This window comes from Pseudorasbora parva, chromosome 4 (assembly GCF_024679245.1).
Source record: "Pseudorasbora parva isolate DD20220531a chromosome 4, ASM2467924v1, whole genome shotgun sequence".
Classification (NCBI taxonomy): Eukaryota; Metazoa; Chordata; class Actinopteri; order Cypriniformes; family Gobionidae; genus Pseudorasbora; species Pseudorasbora parva.
The window spans coordinates 48,693,617-48,713,487 of NC_090175.1; the positions used below are offsets into that span (position 1 = coordinate 48,693,617).

Here is a 19,871-nt window from a genome sequence, read left to right on the forward strand (position 1 = left end):
TTAACTTAAAAAAATAAGTAACCTGGTTGCCTTAAAATTTTGAGTTCATTGAAATTACGGAAATTGGTTTAATAAATAGAAACTCAAAATATTATTGTATCTGAACCACATAAAAATGTGATAAATCATAAAAATAGTACAATGTGGCTGCGTCATCACAAATAAAACACACACAATTACCCAATATGCTTACAAAATCTTTTAATTATACTTGAATGAAGGTTGACCATTCTCAAAAATGTTTATTGTATTAACTAAAAATTTTAATTTCAATGAACTCACAATTTTAAGGCAAGCAGGTAACTTTTTTTTTCTAAATATTTTTTTTACAGTGTACAGTTAATGTCTTTCAAATGTAATTGCACTGTAAAAAGTTAAGAAATCTTAAAAGTTTAAGGCCACTTAGGGTCAATTATAGCCTGGATGCCAGCCGAACTTAGCCCCGCCCACAACATTTTTAGGTCGGGCAGTTCGGCCATAGAGGAGTAATTATCTCCGAACAGAAACTGTTTGGACCAATGAAATCATCAGGGCGGGCTTTAGCCGATGACGGACAGATGATCAACGGTAACGTAGTCATGCACCTCATCAAAGGATCTTGGATTATATTTGTTCGAATCCTAAACGGAGAGCTTGTTTGTATATGCATTCACCTTCATAATTTCTCTCAGAAATGACGATCATGTTGGGTAAGTACTATTTTTCAAAGATCGTGTATTCCAGCCTGATTCCACCGTGTGTGCAGACAGGGTTGCCAAGTGTTTAAAACAAAACCCGCCAACTACTAGCACTAAACAATAGCTTCTCGGGGGGTTCTCCAGGGGAAAAATGGCGTTTGGAGGGTAAAATGTGTGTTATTTTGGCAAGGTTGCCTGCTAAAATTCACACTCATGGGTCTATATATCACATAATAGTCGCTTCAACCCGCGGACATAGAAAAAAACCTGCGGGGAAAAAAACGCGGACTTGGAAAACAGACTCTGTCTGTTGACATTTCACAATGCGTCACTTCGCTGCTCTGATTGGTTGTAGGTCTATCCAATTGATGTCTTTCCTGGTTCGGTTGAAACACGCCCCATAATCACAGCCCAATGGAGCAGTTTCAGACTCATATTCTGACTAGAATTGAGTATGACCACGTCAGGCTAGGCCAATTAGTTGTCCAGACTTGTTTCATGTTAAATAGTTGAATAAACTTTAAAAGCTGATTTTCTTATACAAAACATAAGAATTTTTACAGTGTGAGTAAGAATGATGCAGTAACTGCTTCAAGATCCAAATCCACAGGTTCTGGATCTTGTTCTTGCACAAATTAAGCCCTTTGCTTAAATAAATTCCCTAGATCATTTGGATGTATTCCCCCCTTGGATCTGCACAGATTGATGTTGGGATAGAGCCAAAGAAAACCTTAAGCCTTAAGCTTAAACATCTATCGCCAGCTGATCCTCCTTATTATGCGGCTTCACTGATATGGACAACCATTGTAACCGACCTGTTGAGTCCCGTCTCATGTCAGTGTTCAACAGGACCTTTTGATAGATTGTGTTTACTTTTGAATGAAAAATTGACAGGCAAACAGCATAGCCCTCGACGGAGGTGAGTAAATGCTTGCTAGGTTTCTATTAGCCGTGCTAAGGAGGGATTATGTTGTCTTGGGGGAGTCAAAGCTTTGTAAGCGAATGAATCCCAAACCTCTAAATCCTATTAGCTGCATACAGAGGTGAAGGAACACAGAGCCATGGCTTAACCTTAAGACTGACAGACACACAAATGTGTTTTATTGCATCTGTTTGTCCTCTCTATTTCAGCACAGCATAATAGAAATTGTCAGAGTCTGAGTTCTCTATAAACCTGATTCATAACTGTTCTGTTGCATTCCTAAATGTTCCTTTCATTCTGGTTTCTCCATCTCTATCTGATCTGAAACAGTCTGTTGTCAGAGGCAGTAGGAAGTCTTCAAGAAACATCTGAATTCAATGTTTGCATAACATCCTGTCTAAATGCCTTCATCCAGTCGCTTTTTGAAGACAGCATATAGATATTTCCTTCACTGTCGGCGGTTTGTGTGTGTGCGTGTGTGTGTGTTTGTGTGTTTGTGTGTGTGTGTGTGTGTGTGTGTGTGTGTGTGTGTGTGTGTGTGTGTGTGTTTTCAACTTATGACTCAGTTTCTACTAAGAAATAAGCATTGTGGTTAGGGGGCGATTCTAAGATTTTCATTTTAGGAGGCTCAGCCCCCAGTGAGAACATGAAAAAAATAGTAACACTGTGTGGTCCAATTCTCACTATCAACTAGTAGTTTATTAGCATCCATATTACTAGGATTAGGATATTGGCTGTTTATTATAACTTATAAAGCACATATTAATGTCTTATTCTACATGACCATATTGTACGTGGGGTTTTGCTCCCCTGAGAAAATTTTGATTTCTATGATCTAAGTGCATTTTAAGATGTTCTGAAGGCCAAAAAAAAATGAAAACAATAGCTTGAAAACCATGTCAGTGGGCAGTAGATTTTTTGTCTTTCTTCTTACTTCCACATCTCTCTTTTTCTCTTTGTTTTTCTCTTGCATGTTTCTTCCCCTCCTAAAACTGGGCTTTGACTAAAATAGTTTTTCCGTTTTCATCAGTGAAGAAAGGTACGGTGGCCCAGTAGTGCATCCGTACTAAATTAAACCACAACACAAAGAAATCACCACAACACCACAGATTTAATCCACAACACAACGAAATCACCACAACACAACGAAATCACCACAACACAACAGATTTAATCCACAACACAACGAAATCACCACAACACAACGGATTTAATCCACAACACAACGAAATCACCACAACACAACAGATTTAATCCACAACACAACGAAATCACCACAACACAACAGATTTAATCCACAACACAACGAAATCACCACAACACCACAGATTTAATCCACAACACAACGAAATCACCACAACACAAAGAAATCAACACAACACAACGAAATTACCACAACACAACGAAATCACCACAACACAACGAAATCGCCACAACACAACGAAATCAACACACACACAACGAAATCACCACAACACAACGAAATCACCACAACACAACGAAATCAACACAACACAACAAAATCAACACAACACAAAGAAATCAACACAACACAACAAAATCAACACAACACAACACAACGAAATCACCACAACACAACGAAATCACCACAACACAACGAAATCACCACAACACAACGAAATCACCACAACACAACGAAATCACCACAACACAACGAAATCGCCACAACACAACGAAATCAACACACACACAACGAAATCACCACAACACAACGAAATCAACACAACACAACGAAATCACCACAACACAACGAAATCGCCACAACACAACGAAATCACCACAACACAACACAACGAAATCACCACAACACAACGAAATCACCACAACACAACGAAATCACCACAACACAACAGATTTAATCCACAACACCACAGATTTAATCCACAACGCCACAGATTTAATCCACAACACCACGAAATCACCACAACACAAAGAAATCAACACAAGACAACAAAATCAACACAACACAACAAAATCACCACAACACAACAAAATCACCACAACACAACAAAATCAACACAACACAACAAAATCAACACAACACAACGAAATCAACACAACACAACGAAATCACCACAACACAACACAACGAAATCACCACAACACAACACAACGAAATCACCACAACACAACGAAATCACCACAACACAACGAAATCACCACAACACAACGAAATTACCACAACACAACGAAATCACCACAACACAACGAAATAAACACAACACAACAAAATCAACACAACACAACAAAATCACCACAACACAACGAAATCACCACAACACAACGAAATCAACACAACACAACGAAATCACCACAACACAACGAAATCAACACAACACAACGAAATCACCACAACACAACGAAATCAACACAACACAACGAAATCACCACAATACAACAAAATCACCACAACACAACGAAATCACCACAACACAACGAAATCACCACAACACAACGAAATAAACACAACACAACGAAATCAACACAACACAACAAAATCAACACATCACAACGAAATCAACACAACACAACGGATTTAATCCACAACACAACGAAATCAACACAACACAACGAAATCAACACAACACAACGAAATCAACACAACACAACAAAATTACCACAACACAACGAAATCACCACAACACAACGAAATCACCACAACACAACGAAATCAACACAACACAACGAAATCAACACAACACAACGAAATAAACACAACACCACAGATTTAATCCACAACACAACGAAATCAACACAACACAACAAAATTACCACAACACAACGAAATCACCACAACACAACGAAATCACCACAACACAACGAAATCAACACAACACAACGAAATCAACACAACACAACGAAATCACCACAACACCACAGATTTAATCCACAACACAACGAAATCACCACAACACAACGAAATCACCACAACACAACAGATTTAATCCACAACACAACGAAATCACCACAACACAACGGATTTAATCCACAACACAACGAAATCACCACAACACAACAGATTTAATCCACAACACAACGAAATCACCACAACACAACAGATTTAATCCACAACACAACGAAATCACCACAACACCACAGATTTAATCCACAACACAACGAAATCACCACAACACAAAGAAATCAACACAACACAACGAAATTACCACAACACAACGAAATCACCACAACACAACGAAATCGCCACAACACAACGAAATCAACACACACACAACGAAATCACCACAACACAACGAAATCACCACAACACAACGAAATCAACACAACACAACAAAATCAACACAACACAAAGAAATCAACACAACACAACAAAATCAACACAACACAACACAACGAAATCACCACAACACAACGAAATCACCACAACACAACGAAATCACCACAACACAACGAAATCACCACAACACAACGAAATCACCACAACACAACGAAATCGCCACAACACAACGAAATCAACACACACACAACGAAATCACCACAACACAACGAAATCAACACAACACAACGAAATCACCACAACACAACGAAATCGCCACAACACAACGAAATCACCACAACACAACACAACGAAATCACCACAACACAACGAAATCACCACAACACAACGAAATCACCACAACACAACAGATTTAATCCACAACACCACAGATTTAATCCACAACGCCACAGATTTAATCCACAACACCACGAAATCACCACAACACAAAGAAATCAACACAAGACAACAAAATCAACACAACACAACAAAATCACCACAACACAACAAAATCACCACAACACAACAAAATCAACACAACACAACAAAATCAACACAACACAACGAAATCAACACAACACAACGAAATCACCACAACACAACACAACGAAATCACCACAACACAACACAACGAAATCACCACAACACAACGAAATCACCACAACACAACGAAATCACCACAACACAACGAAATTACCACAACACAACGAAATCACCACAACACAACGAAATAAACACAACACAACAAAATCAACACAACACAACAAAATCACCACAACACAACGAAATCACCACAACACAACGAAATCAACACAACACAACGAAATCACCACAACACAACGAAATCAACACAACACAACGAAATCACCACAACACAACGAAATCAACACAACACAACGAAATCACCACAATACAACAAAATCACCACAACACAACGAAATCACCACAACACAACGAAATCACCACAACACAACGAAATAAACACAACACAACGAAATCAACACAACACAACAAAATCAACACATCACAACGAAATCAACACAACACAACGGATTTAATCCACAACACAACGAAATCAACACAACACAACGAAATCAACACAACACAACGAAATCAACACAACACAACAAAATTACCACAACACAACGAAATCACCACAACACAACGAAATCACCACAACACAACGAAATCAACACAACACAACGAAATCAACACAACACAACGAAATTACCACAACACAACGAAATCACCACAACACAACGAAATCACCACAACACAACGAAATCACCACAACACAACGAAATCACCACAACACAACAAAATCAACACAACACAACGAAATCAACACAACACAACGAAATGTGTCGATTTCATTGTGTTGTGTTGATTTCGTTGTGTTGTGTTGATTTCGTTGTGTTGTGTTGATTTTGTTGTGTTGTGGTAATTTCGTTGTGGTGATTTCGTTGTGTTGTGGTGATTTTGTTGTGTTGTGGTGATTTCGTTGTGTTGTGGTAATTTCGTTGTGTTGATTTCGTTGTGTTGTTTTCGTTGTGTTGTGGTAATTTTGTTGTGTTGTGGATTAAATCCGTTGTGTTGTGGATTAAATCCGTTGTGTTGTGTTGATTTCGTTGTGTTGTGTTGATTTCGTTGTGTTGTGTTGATTTCGTTGTGTTGTGTTGATTTCGTTGTGTTGTGTTGATTTCATTGTGTTGTGGATTAAATCCGTTGTGTTGTGGTGATTTCGTTGTGTTGTGGTAATTTCGTTGTGTTGTGGCGATTTCGTTGTGTTGTGTTGATTTCGTTGTGTTGTGTTGATTTCGTTGTGTTGTGTTGATTTCGTTGTGTTGTGGTGATTTCGTTGTGTTGTGTTGATTTCGTTGTGTTGTGGTGATTTCGTTGTGTTGTGGTGATTTCGTTGTGTTGTGTTGATTTCGTTGTGTTGTGGCGATTTCGTTGTGTTGTGGTGATTTCGTTGTGTTGTGGTGATTTCGTTGTGTTGTGGTAATTTCGTTGTGTTGTGTTGATTTCGTTGTGTTGTGTTGATTGCGTTGTGTTGTGGTGATTTCGTTGTGTTGTGGCGATTTCGTTGTGTTGTGGTAATTTCGTTGTGTTGTGGTAATTTCGTTGTGTTGTGTTGATTTCGTTGTGTTGTGGTGATTTCGTTGTGTTGTGGTGATTTCGTTGTGTTGTGGTGATTTCGTTGTGTTGTGGTAATTTCGTTGTGGTGATTTCGTTGTGTTGTGGTAATTTCGTTGTGGTGATTTCGTTGTGTTGTGGTGATTTCGTTGTGTTGTGTTGTGGTGATTTCGTTGTGTTGTGGTGATTTCGTTGTGTTGTGTTGATTTCGTTGTGTTGTGGTGATTTCGTTGTGTTGTGTTGTGTCTTGTTTCTGTTGTGTTGTGGCGTTGTGTTGTGTTGTGTTTTTCACAGAATTCTGTGAAAGGAACATAGCTCCTTAACTCAAAATCCATGGCAGTTGCCAATGTATGTCAATAACAGGCAGCATTCATGATGCACACACGAATTCCCTGTTCCAACAACTTATTCGTCAGTTTGATTCAGGCAGCATCATTTTATCAGCATAAACATTTATTTTCTTTTTCTTCAGACATGTTTTTGAACACATAACTCAATCCCTTCCCTAAACCCTACACTGTAAAAAATTGTTTAGAAAAAAAGTTACCTGGTTGCCTTAAAATTTTGAGTTCATTGAAATTAAAATTTTGAGTTAATACAATGAACATTTTTTAAGCTTCGACAACCTTTGTTAAAATTTTATTAAAAGATTTTTTAAGCATATTGGGTAATTATGTGTTTTATATTTCTGATGATGCAGTGAAACATGCCAAATAGTGCTATTTTAATGATTTATCAAATTTTTTATGTGGTTCAGATACAAAAATATTTTGAGTTTCTATTTATTAAACAAATTTCCTTCATTGTATCAACTCAGATTTTTAATTTCAATAAACTCAAAATTTTTCAATAAACTAAAAAAAAACAGTTAACTTACTTTTTAAAGTAAACCCAACAAAAACTAACATTTTTTTTACAGTGTAGTTGTGTATTATAAAAAAACAGGATATAACAGGCATACACGCATTATTAGTATTAAATATCTAACAATATTCAGTGCATGTTATACAGTATGTTAAAGGCACTTCCAATTTACACTTAATCTTTTCCCAAATATTACACTGATTTCCCTGCAGTATTCAATATTTCCACCATTATCATATATAAGTTAACGCCTCAAGCATCTGGGTTACCTCTGCAACTAATTTCTTGTTCATAGTTTTAGTGATGTTTCAAATGTAATTTTATAAACCAAAAGCCCTATATAACCTATACCCAATTGATTAATTTCTAGCAGTAAACACTCGACAAAACATTATATGTTGTAAAGTATAAAAATCTGAGACCACACTAAAAACCTGTTACATTGTGTATTAAATTAAAACCATGAAAAAAGCAAGTATCTTCACTATTGGGCTTAGGCGTTGGAACACTGTATATGTTACTTGCGAAAGCATGCATCTGTGTGTGTGTTTCTACACAAGGAAAAAAAGAACAATGAAAAGAAATGAGCTTTCTTGCTCTATTTCTTTTTCTGTCCATTTTTCCTTCTCCAACCATGTAATGAATGTGCTGTTCTGTTAGAAAAAAGAAAATAAACTTTTATTGGCGAAGGAGAAACAGGCTGGTCGGAGGGGAGGAGGAAAGAGGAATGGATAAAGATATGCATTAGTCAAAGGACGAGAGTGCAGGAGAAAGCCCATGAATCTCAATCTAACTTTATTCAGCTGGGACCAGGAAAGAGCAAGCTCGCAAGGTCATCTGAGACAGAGTGACGCAACAATTACACAAGCCTGCCAGGCCCATTGTGATTGGTCATCTTGCACTTTGATCAGAGTCAAGATTGTTATTTTTTTAATTTTTTTGGAGCAATACATTTCAAGATGTCTGCCCACCTTTAACTCTCAATAGTTTAGGAAGTGAGGAGGAAGTATAACTTACACTCGCAGCTATAGTGTGGGTGTCAACTTTCATTATAAATGAGGGACTTTCATTACAGAGGGCTTAATAAATTATGCTGTGATGTGGTGTGGAAATTTACAGTGGGTATTTTCCAAGTGTTAGAATATGGCATTATATTTTGCAGAAGTTATTTCAACGCAAAGGTACCATTCAAAAGTTTGGAGTCTGTAAAAAAAAATGATGATAATAATTTTATTAAATGCAAGGTTGCATTAAATTGCTCAAAAGGAACAGTAACACAGTAAATCATTTGATTAGCAGCATTAACTTTTCACTTTTTTATTTGAAGGGGTGATGAAATGAGAAATCAACTTTCCCTTGAGCTTTTGATATATAAAAGGTCATGGTAATATAAGAATATCCTCTAAGTTTCAGAGCTGAAAACTTTCTTGTTAGTCAAAGAAAAGCTTTCATAGACACCAGGCTCAGCAAACGGTCCTGTGCTTCATACTGACGTCAGTGTGTGACGAAACACCGCCTCTACAGCGCGTCTAATCCAGTAGCCCCGCCCACCGACTCATGGAGGGCTTGTGCTAGCTGGTCAACAACAATAAACATGTTGAGGAAGATTAAGATATTGCGCTATTCCTGGTCGTGGAAGAACACAGTCGGTCTATAAGCTTCCTTCTGATCCCAATATTAGGAAAGTGTGGTTGAACTTTATTTTTAATGAAGTTCCAGCACACGTGGGGAAGACGTTCACTTCATTTCACTGCGGGATCGTTTGTAAACAAATCTCCGGTTGAGCTGGATTTGGATCCGACAGGAATGGTGCAACACATGTGAGTAAAACGTGTTTTGATATGTAATAGTATTGCATTGTTATAGATCGTTTTGCTTATGTGTACGTGTCTAACAGAGCATAACTTTAGCACGCTGGACTCAGACACGTATGGGCCGGCAGGCCGATGAATCTCATAATATTCTGTCCTTGTTCTGCTATTCTCTCTCTCTCGACATCTGAAGGGCTGCATGCACACCAAACGTGTATGTGTGCACGCGCGGTTCGCGCTATCGTCTGATCTTGCGGGCTATGTGTAATATAAAAATAATAGTCCAATCAATCGCGGGTCGATGAGAAATAAATCATTGTGTTTGTTTGATAAAGACACTTACGAGCCCTGTGATCGAGAAAATATTCTGGATGCCGCTTCTCCCTCATTCTCTCTCCTCTCTCATGTGAACTGACAGTGGAGCTTAGGCTCGTTAAATATGCAAATATTATCCAATCCTAGTTATGGGCGTTTACTTCCAAGTCTCCAGTGTGTCACGCCCATCAAAACCCAGCGTTCAGAAGACAGCCTCAAAACCAGTGTAGAAAATAGCCTATTACTTATTAGTTATGAGGTTTTTGAATGTAAAAACCACACAAACATCATTAGTTGACCTCAGACAACAGTATAAAAAAATTAAAAAATACATTTCATGACACCTTTAAATGCTCCATATTGACTTTATTACTCTACTTTAACTTGACAAGTTCACCCAAAAATGAAAATTCTGTCATTAACACTTCACAGTTGTTTTGGCGCCCTTTAGATGTTTTGACATGCTCTGACATTTGTGCTTTTTTCAGTTGCTTATACACATATTATTGGCAAACGTGTCATTACACTGTATTCACTCTATTTCCTTTCAATAGAAAGGGCTCTCTGTGGGCTTTGCCACATTAGCAGTTAATCCAAACAGATCACATAAACAGAGAAAATTTCGATTTGATTGACATTATTTTAAACATGACATTTCTTGTTGTGTTTAGTTTTTATTGTGACTGTACATAAATAAAAGAAGACACTTAACAGTTTTGAATGAAATCTCTGACCAAAATAGTTTATTGAGTCTCTTTTGCACTGATAAGAAAAAAAGTGAGTTGGTCACGCTGGCACGAACACCGACCCCAGGGGGTTAAACACTCACTATAATGTTGTTCCAAACCCACAAGACTTTTGTTCTTCAGAATAAAAATCAATATCTGGTGAAATCTGGGAACTTTCTGCCCCTCCATTGACTATGCAACTACCACCTTCAAGCCACAGAAAGGTAGTAAAGACATCAATAAATGAAAGTAATCCATGTGACTCCAGTGGTTTAACATCAATTTAGTAAACATGCATTAGAGATAAATAGAGATGATATATATATATATATATATCTATATATATATCTATATATATATCTATATATATATATCTATATATATATATATATATATATATATATATATATATATATATATATATATATATATATATATATATATATATATATATAATTTTTTTTTTTTTTGCGTAAACAAATCATTTGCATTGCTTCACAAATTTGAAGTTAATCGTCAGTAGTAGTTGCGGCTTTCAATAGAGGGACAGAAAACTCTCCGATTTCATTAAAAAGAAATGTTGTAAAAAAAAATCTTCAGTTATGTTCCGAAGATTAACGAATGTTGTATGGGCTTGGAACGACACGAGGGTGAGTAAATTAAAACAGAATTCATTTTCTTTTTTTATTGTCTGAAACTTCTAAAAGATGTATATAGAATTGCTAGTGGTTTTGGGGTTATAATTTAGAAGTGATTTTGATGGAATGAAATTAGAATCATGTAACATTCAGCTGGATAAACTGAATTATGTTTTTTTTAATAACTATAATAAACGGTTCTATAGAAATTCTTATCAGATTCCAATTATGAAAGAAGTTGTTTTAGCAATGCTTTACTCTTTAGATTTTTTTTTAAACTTAGTGTTACTCTTAAGTCAGGTGCACACTGTAAGATTTTGGCCGTCTGAGACAAATTTAGCAAATCCTAAAAGATTCCTCAGATCCTAGGCTAAAATCTGACGTCTTTGGCCGTTAGTTTGACATGTTCACCAGCAGCCGATTAATGAGCGCTGCGATCAAATTTGACCTCAGACGAAATTCTGGCAGTGTCAGAAGATTTGGCACACAATCCTGCAGTGTGACTTCTCCTACGACGACAGTCAAATATCTCCGTTTTTCAAGACAAACTATGACCAAAACGAGAGCTAGAGATTTCTTTGTAGCCGTCATTTCAGTCCCGCGTGTAATGCAGCTCACTGTCACCGAACGCGTCATTCATTGATGATACAAAACTCCAGACGAGTTTTCTTGTGCGCGTCCGTTTTTAGCGCGCCTTCACTATCATGCAGTCTGACATTAATGCCAACTGAGATCTTACAGTGTGACACAGCTTACATCGGGGATCATGTTCGTACAGTCTGACAAGGGACATTCGCAAAGGATTTTGAAAAATCACACAGTGTGCAGGACCCATAAGTTTCCGCAGTGTTCCTGACAGTCTTTACAACAATTTGTACTGCTTGTTTCCTAAAGTAGAATAGACTACCCCCTTGGTAGTTTTCACATGGCATCTAAAACAATCACCAGGGAGTGTATAATTTGTCTGTAAAGGACAGTCCAGCGCTGTGAAGTGTTTGAACATCAAGTGCCTGACTGGATGATATAGTAAATGCTTTCAGTGCCAGAACATTCTGTCCCGAAATCAAAGCTTTGAGTGAAAGAGCACATCACCAAGAGGTGCAGTACAGAGAGAGACCATCAGAATGAAGCTACAGACGTTTAGCCCTGACCTCTGTGTCAGATGTATCATCACAGCAAAACTTTGAGAAATTACTGTACATCTGACCCTTTGGCATTGCCTCTCAGTTGCTCAACACTATTGACAAAGTGTGTTTGGATTTTGTAGATTATGTGTTTTCAGTTTACAAAAGCAGATTTAACATACCAGTGTATACTTGTTAGCAAGTGCGCCAGTAGCGTTCCTCATTTGCAAATGAGATGGAAACAGAATATTTGTAATATCTTTTGGTCATCATTAATCAAATGTGTTCTCTATCATTAAGCCATAACTAGAGGTCAAAATCATGTCTGTGTAGATGTGGATGTCTTACCCATACAGCTGCAAAGATCTGATTGGTGCTCCCGGTTTCTCAAGTATCCAATCAAAGGCCCTTTGAGAAAATCTGCAAACACAAGATAAGTTTGAGACATTAAAAATTATTCCAAAGCACTCCCATTTGTCAAAAAATATGTATTACAATATTAGTAGGCAAACATGAATGATAGCCTTAATCTTTTTGTTTGTTTTGGCCTGCAGATAAAAAAATCAGGCAGAAAAAACCCAGATAAACTCATATTGAAGCAGTTAACTGAGCCATATCTATGGACTAGAATATCATAGAGGCATGTAAGCCGGTATCCATTTAAAATATTTAGGCCTAAATTTAAGATTTATGTATTTGAATCACATACAAAATATACAGAATTTTATCATAAACAAATGAATAAACGTAATGTGTTGCATATTTTTTCAGTCGCATATGAATGTCTTTTAAATACACAAATTACCACTATTAAAGAAATCTTATCCATTTTATTAATATATGGCTGAATTATGTACTGCATGATTTTCCTGAGAAATCGTCAAAATGTAATCTGACATTGATACACAGGTTTGAATATAACAAAAGGATTAAAATGTCTTCAAAGGGCTTAAATCGAAATGATTGGCCTTCTAATTTTCTAGACAAGTAAGGATACCACTGCTTTATCATAATAGAATCATTTGACATGAATAGAATAAGGCATTGAACGAAGTTTGGCATCAATATGGATGCTTTTTCCTATATGGATTCATTTGAAGTTGAGTACACCCACAATGTCTATTGTAATATCCCCATCATTGTGGATTTGTAATGAAATGAACAGCCATATAACAGAAATCATTTCCTCTCCACGCTTGTTTAAAAGCCTCTGTAGAAAAATCTACTGTATGCTGTGGAGAAGACACTGTTCCTTCATTATGTCTACATTTTATGAGCTGATAATGCTCCATGTGCAATATTTAACATATTCAAGAGGTGTCACATGCAGCACGATGCTTTCCGTGCCCCCTAGATCTTAATATTACATTCCCTCTGCAATGAGTTCAAAAAGACAACGTGCCAAGAAACTTTTGACCTCATTCATCAAAGTCCTGGAGGCGTTCCATCCTAAAGAATCTTTTCCAATTTAGATCTTGTACCGCAGCAACATTACAATTGAATATTCTTGCTCCTCTAATCGCTGTTTAATATGGAATAATTGGGTAACGACTTACTGTAGCGGTAACTTACTGTAGCACCTTCTAAGAAACACATATAGCTGATATTAATTTATGTATTAATTCACTTTTTGACCAGGAAAAACTCTCTTGCTCTGATCTACCCATCTGTGTGGCCTACATACAGAGCCTAGTGTTCCTAAAACCTGCTCTATTAAGTCACACTGACCCAGGATTGAGAGGCCTCCAAGGAATATGCCCTGTGGCAATCTCTCTCTCTCTCTCTCTCTTTCTCCACAACCTGACACCTTTACAGTCACACACAAAATAGGCATCCGAGATATCACAAATCTGAGATAGCAACAATTTCAAAAGATTTCAATAGCCTGTCTCTGACAGAATCACAGCAGACAGTGTTGACGGGAAACTAGACTATTTTGTCTTTCTAAGTGGCTGTTTGTATGTTTATGCATTTGCTCTGTGTGATTGATAGGGTTTTTCTTTTTTACTACCCAAGTCTCTAGTACCTTTTTGAGCAACTTAGTTACAGTTAGTTGAACTGCCAACTTGTAGGGTTAGAAAAACATCTGATTTAACCTACGAGTTTAACCCTTAAATCCATAAATATCTTGTAAATCATTATTACACACTCGGGTCTTACCGACCTAACACAGATGGATCTATACCTGTTGCGACGATACAACATGATCCCTTGATATTAGAGTAACAATTAAAGATGAATAAAATAAAGCATATTTTGTTACTTTTTGGAATTTTGGAAGGGCTCAGTTTGAGGAGATGTTTTATACCATCATCACTGTCCTCATCGAGCTCAAGTATTTGGCTCATATTTTACAATCTCAAACACATTCTCAAAACTATCTTTGTTCAACATCTTCAATGAAAAATATTTTGATCGCTGACAGCTTCTTCTCCAGATCCATCAAGTGACAGTGACACTAATAATTGATTGTGTTCAGTACTTGCTCTGCAGTAAATCACTGAGCCATTTCAAGTTTTGCTGATGATACTTCTTATTCTTTTGTTTTCTGCCTGTGGTAACCATAGACTGTAAAAAAATATGGACGTAGTGTCCGTGACGTCACCCATAGGATTCCGATAAGCCGTTCTGAAGCTTAAAGTATGGGCGAGCTGGGCGTTGCCATCTTGTGAGCGAGTCGTCGCGTGTCACTCCCGGATAACAGAAAATGGGCAAAAAGGCGGGATGTGCGCGGAGCTGAGGTGACGCAATAACTATAGACGGCAGATAAATGGCTATCCACTCGTAACCACGCCCTTAATTATGCAGAACTTTAAGGCTTTATATAACGGAAACGAATGAGTTATAAAAAAAATTCACCCCCCTCAGAGTTGTCATGAAGATCAAAATTAGCCTTATAAGCCAAAACCACAATTTGTACCAGGCTGTAAACATGTTTTTTTCTGCTTTAAAGTTGAGAATTTTAACATGGGGCTCAATGAGATTCTGCTCCCTTCTGGAGCCTGTCCCTAGTGGCCAGTTAAGGAATTGCAGTTTACATTACTTCCGTATTGGCTTCAAGAGAGATCGCGGGAGGTTGCCGCTTGGTGGTAACTACGAGTGAAACATCACTTTATCGTTGTGTATCAGACATCTCCACCTTGTGGAATAAAGGCGAATTGAACTTATTCAGTCATCAAATATTCTATTAGATTCAATCATTGTGCAGAAAAATATCTGCACTGTTACACCTCTGGCCGTTAGCAACCCTATAAAATTTCTAAACAAAAAAAAGGCATTCATTTAGATTTTTTCTTCTTGTTATATTGTTTATAATTAATTGATTGAGGAATACTAAGAATGCTGATGTCTGCCTTTAAAAATTGAATGAGGAGGAGGGTAGTGAATGACGTCCTGCACTAAAGACCTGAGGTATGCATTAAGGTTTAATGGCACAGACATTTAAAGGAAAATCTATCACCGCTTGTAATGTAGTTGCACTGTAAAAAAAAGATAATTCAGGCCCCAATAGAACATTTTCTGACTGATCACATCTACATTTTTTAGTTGGCCAAATTGAATTTTTATGAATTAAATTGCATCAATTCACAGAAATTTAATTTGGCAAACTGAAATATGTAGATGTGATCAGTCACTAGAATTTTTTTAATTGGGGCAATTTTAATTTTATTTTTTTACAGTGTTTTTTACAATGTGCTTGCAGTGATTTGGCCAAGCGTTCATGGTTAATGATTTTACTTTGCTAAAACAAAGAAAATCCCAGCTAACAGAGAACATTATCATACAATTATGGAAAGGTTCTATTAAAGTTCTAAGTTCTGTTCCCCATGTGCACACTATTATAGTAAGTCCAATAACTGGGTAATAACTAGATACTAACCCTGAACCTAATCTTAACCCATGTAGTAACCTTACCTAGTACTTGCTTAAGTAAAAACACATACTGTAAAATAAAGTGCAACCAAATGTTCTTCCAGTAATGTTATTTAAAGTTATCTGATCTTTAATACATTTCTTAAAACATTATAACAAAACATTTTATTTTTTACATTGTTCATGGTTTGTTATTTCTGTAATGTCTCTTTTCATTTTTCATGTGTGAATCTGTGAATATTAATTCAGACATTTTAGCAATGTCCTTCCTCAAAATATTGTCACAATGGTGACTAGCGCAGGTTATATCAAATGTCAGGCCATAAAGGTGCGGTATGTATTGACAGCTAGTGGTTAAAATGGGTAGGGCTATTGCAGTAAAAAATCAAAATATCAGTGAGAGTTGTTTCCCCTGTCCCCTCCTCCTCAGACTCAACACTCACATGGGTTGCCAGATAGAGGAGTTGATTGATCCACGTTTAATATGTCTCTGGACATACTGGACAGATGGATGCGGAGGCTTTTTATGATGGTTAGCATCTGCAATCTCTGACCCAGTTTGTTAGCTTGTATCCATGGCTGCAATAAGCTGTGTTTCCCGCCAACTGGCAACCCAGGGATGTCAAATACTATTGGGTAACATTGGCAATAGGCGGGATCGCACAGGCCAAAACAAAAACAACCCAACATCAAATGCATATTTTGAAGAATAACTGGGTATAGCGTTGTTTTTTCAGAGAAAAAAAAAGTATATGTGAACTTGCCGTGTTTCCTAAATATCTGCAAATATATTATGGTATTTTTATGCTTTTGTACAAAAATTGCATACAGCACCTTTAAAACATAGATGATATTGATCAACAACATTTCTGGACAACAGTACGCAAACCTGCATCTTTGTAGCTGTTTAAGCTGTGCCATTATGAAATATGAGCTTGTCAAGTGATTGAAAAAGGAGTCTTTTTCGGTCTTCAATCTTCTCTAAAATCTATTTTCTGTATAATACTTAATATAAGTTTGCAGTTTCCATTTTATGCACATTAGAGATAAAAACAATTTTTTGAGGGAGTAAATGTTTCAGTGCACTGGAATGGTTTTGAAAATGAGGCAGCCATAGAAATGTCTGACTCCAGTGCAGTGGCTACAGAACTATGGAGCGGATTGATACTGATTAGGAATTTGATATTTTGCAGTCTTTCATTTCAACCATCCATTCATCCAAATGAAAGAGAGAGATTATTGGGTGTCAGATTCAGATCAGTCAAAGATGTAGTATCGTATTATCGAGAGTCGTCTCACTTTCGTACTACTTTCTCTCTCTCTGTGTGTTTCCCCATTCAGTGACTGTTCTTTTGTCCTTTTAACTGGTGGTAATTAAATGAACAGGGTGCTTAAGGAGGGGTGTCTTTCTGTACAATTAGCTTGACATACTGTGGTACATTACTGCCATCTTTGCTGTGACCTTATATAATGTGGATAAACTTGCTCCAAATTAATTGCCAGGTTAATGAGTTCACAGCAGGTTGTGCATTTCAGCAAATGGTTTCTAGAGTGGCAGCAGTAAGAAAATGTGTCTTTTTGCTGCAAAGAAAGGTCTTATCTTTGGGTTCACTTTTTTCCCCATTCCTAATAACTTAAATTAACTTTTGAATACTGCATTTGGGCCCTATTTATATTATACTTTTTGAAGAATGTTCACATAAATCCTTTTCAAGGATCATGCAAATCTATCATGTGGCTTCAGGGGTGTACAGGTCATATGAACTACTTTTATGGTGTTTTAATTCTGTGTTTTGCCCTTTTTGGAGCTCGACAGCCTGAGGTCATTGTGTATAAAAGATCTATATGAAAGTGTGCTCATTGGAAAACATGCTATATACATTTTTCAAACTCCAAAATATAAGTAGCAATGAACACTGGTGGCAGTGAAACAACTTTTTTTCAAGTTCACACAAAACATTTTATGATAACAGAGCAGAAGATCAATAAATAAAGACTTATTTTCACACAGTTCTTTGCACAATACTATGTTATGACCTCAAAACATTTTTACCATTGTGCATGATTTGTAAACAAATACATTTTGACTTTTGCATCACCTAAACCAGGGGTGTTCAACCCTAGTGGGCTACCACCCTGCAGATTTTAGCTCCAACCTGAATCAAACACACCTGAACCAGCTAATCATGGTGTTCAGAGCTTCTTGATAATTAAAGACAATTGTGTTGGAGCAGGGTCGGAAACAATGGCCATGTCCACACTAATACGTTTTCATTTGAAAATTTATATTTTTCTCTCCGTTTTGGCCTTCCGTCCACACTGAGACACCGTTTTAAGTCAATGAAAACGTATCATTTAAAAAACGCTCTCCAAAGCGGATAAATTTGAAAACGGCGTCTTCGCGTCGTAGTGTGGACTGTGAAAGCGGAGGCTTTTTAATACGATGACGTATTTTTAGCCATGCAATGCAGTCATATGACCAATTCATGCCGTATTTATTTTGGCACGTCTCCCAGTCTACATTTTCACTTGTTTTTAGCACTTTATATATGTGTTACTCGCAGCAACAACTCCACCTAACTGTCGACCCATTTAAAAAACTCAGTGCCTTTTCTCGACAAAATTTCAAAGAGTAAATAAACGAGTAGCGGTAATGACGCAATTCGAAGCATCTTGGATTTGCACATGCGCAGTACGGGGATGTAAGCGTTTTCAGACGTTTCAGTGCAGATTAACATTTTTTGGAAAACGATTGAAAATGATAGTGTGGACGCAGAACGTTTTTAGACGAAAACTAAAATTTATCCGGATTAGTGTAGACGTATAGCCAAAATCTGCAGGCAGGTAGCCCTCCAGGAGCAGGGTTGGAAACCCCTGACCTAAACCGTTCCATATGGCTTTTATGAAATAGGGGTGAATTCCTAAATACCCGAGTGTGTTGTTCTGTACCAGGTGAGCTACCAAGCAAGTTTACTTTGCAAATTCAGTTTAACTGGGATACTTTTTGCCATTGAGATGAAAAAGTTTCCCAATTAACCGAAATTCACATAGTAAACTTGCTTGGTAGCTCACCTGGTACAGAACAACAAACGGAACACTCTTGTAGACAATAGCTAACTGGCATGGTTGCTTTAGCAAATGTGCTTTTATCTCATGTCTGCTTTACATGGAACGTTATTTTCATGTGTTTGAGCATTAACCTTTTAGTGCTACTCAATGGATATTTTTCTGAACTGCTGCAAAACGTTTAACAACCAGCACAATGACCAGCTGTATAATTGTAGTGAATTATACAGCTAGCTTGAAATGAAGCTTGAAATGTCCACTTTTAAACGAAACAATTCGAAACGAAAATATTTAATTAAGCAAAGTGCAGTGTTGACGAGAGCAGCACGACTCGTTTCTGTTCAGAATACTGCACTTCATCACTGCACGAGCTGTGAGTTTAACACGCATCTGTAGACTAATTCTGACTTGTGCAACTTTGT

At 37.1% G+C, this 19,871-nt stretch overlaps 1 protein-coding gene across 3 annotated transcripts in view; it reads right to left on the reverse strand.

Annotated features, from left to right (window-relative positions):
• elfn1b (extracellular leucine-rich repeat and fibronectin type III domain containing 1b) overlaps positions 1–19,871 on the reverse strand; it is a 146,282-nt gene that overhangs the window by 26,048 nt on the left and 100,363 nt on the right. For all 3 annotated transcript variants that reach the window (XM_067442094.1, XM_067442096.1, XM_067442095.1), the window contains exon 2: positions 12,859–12,930. The gene's annotated coding sequence lies outside the window, so the exon portion shown is untranslated. The remainder of the gene's footprint in view (positions 1–12,858; positions 12,931–19,871) is intronic.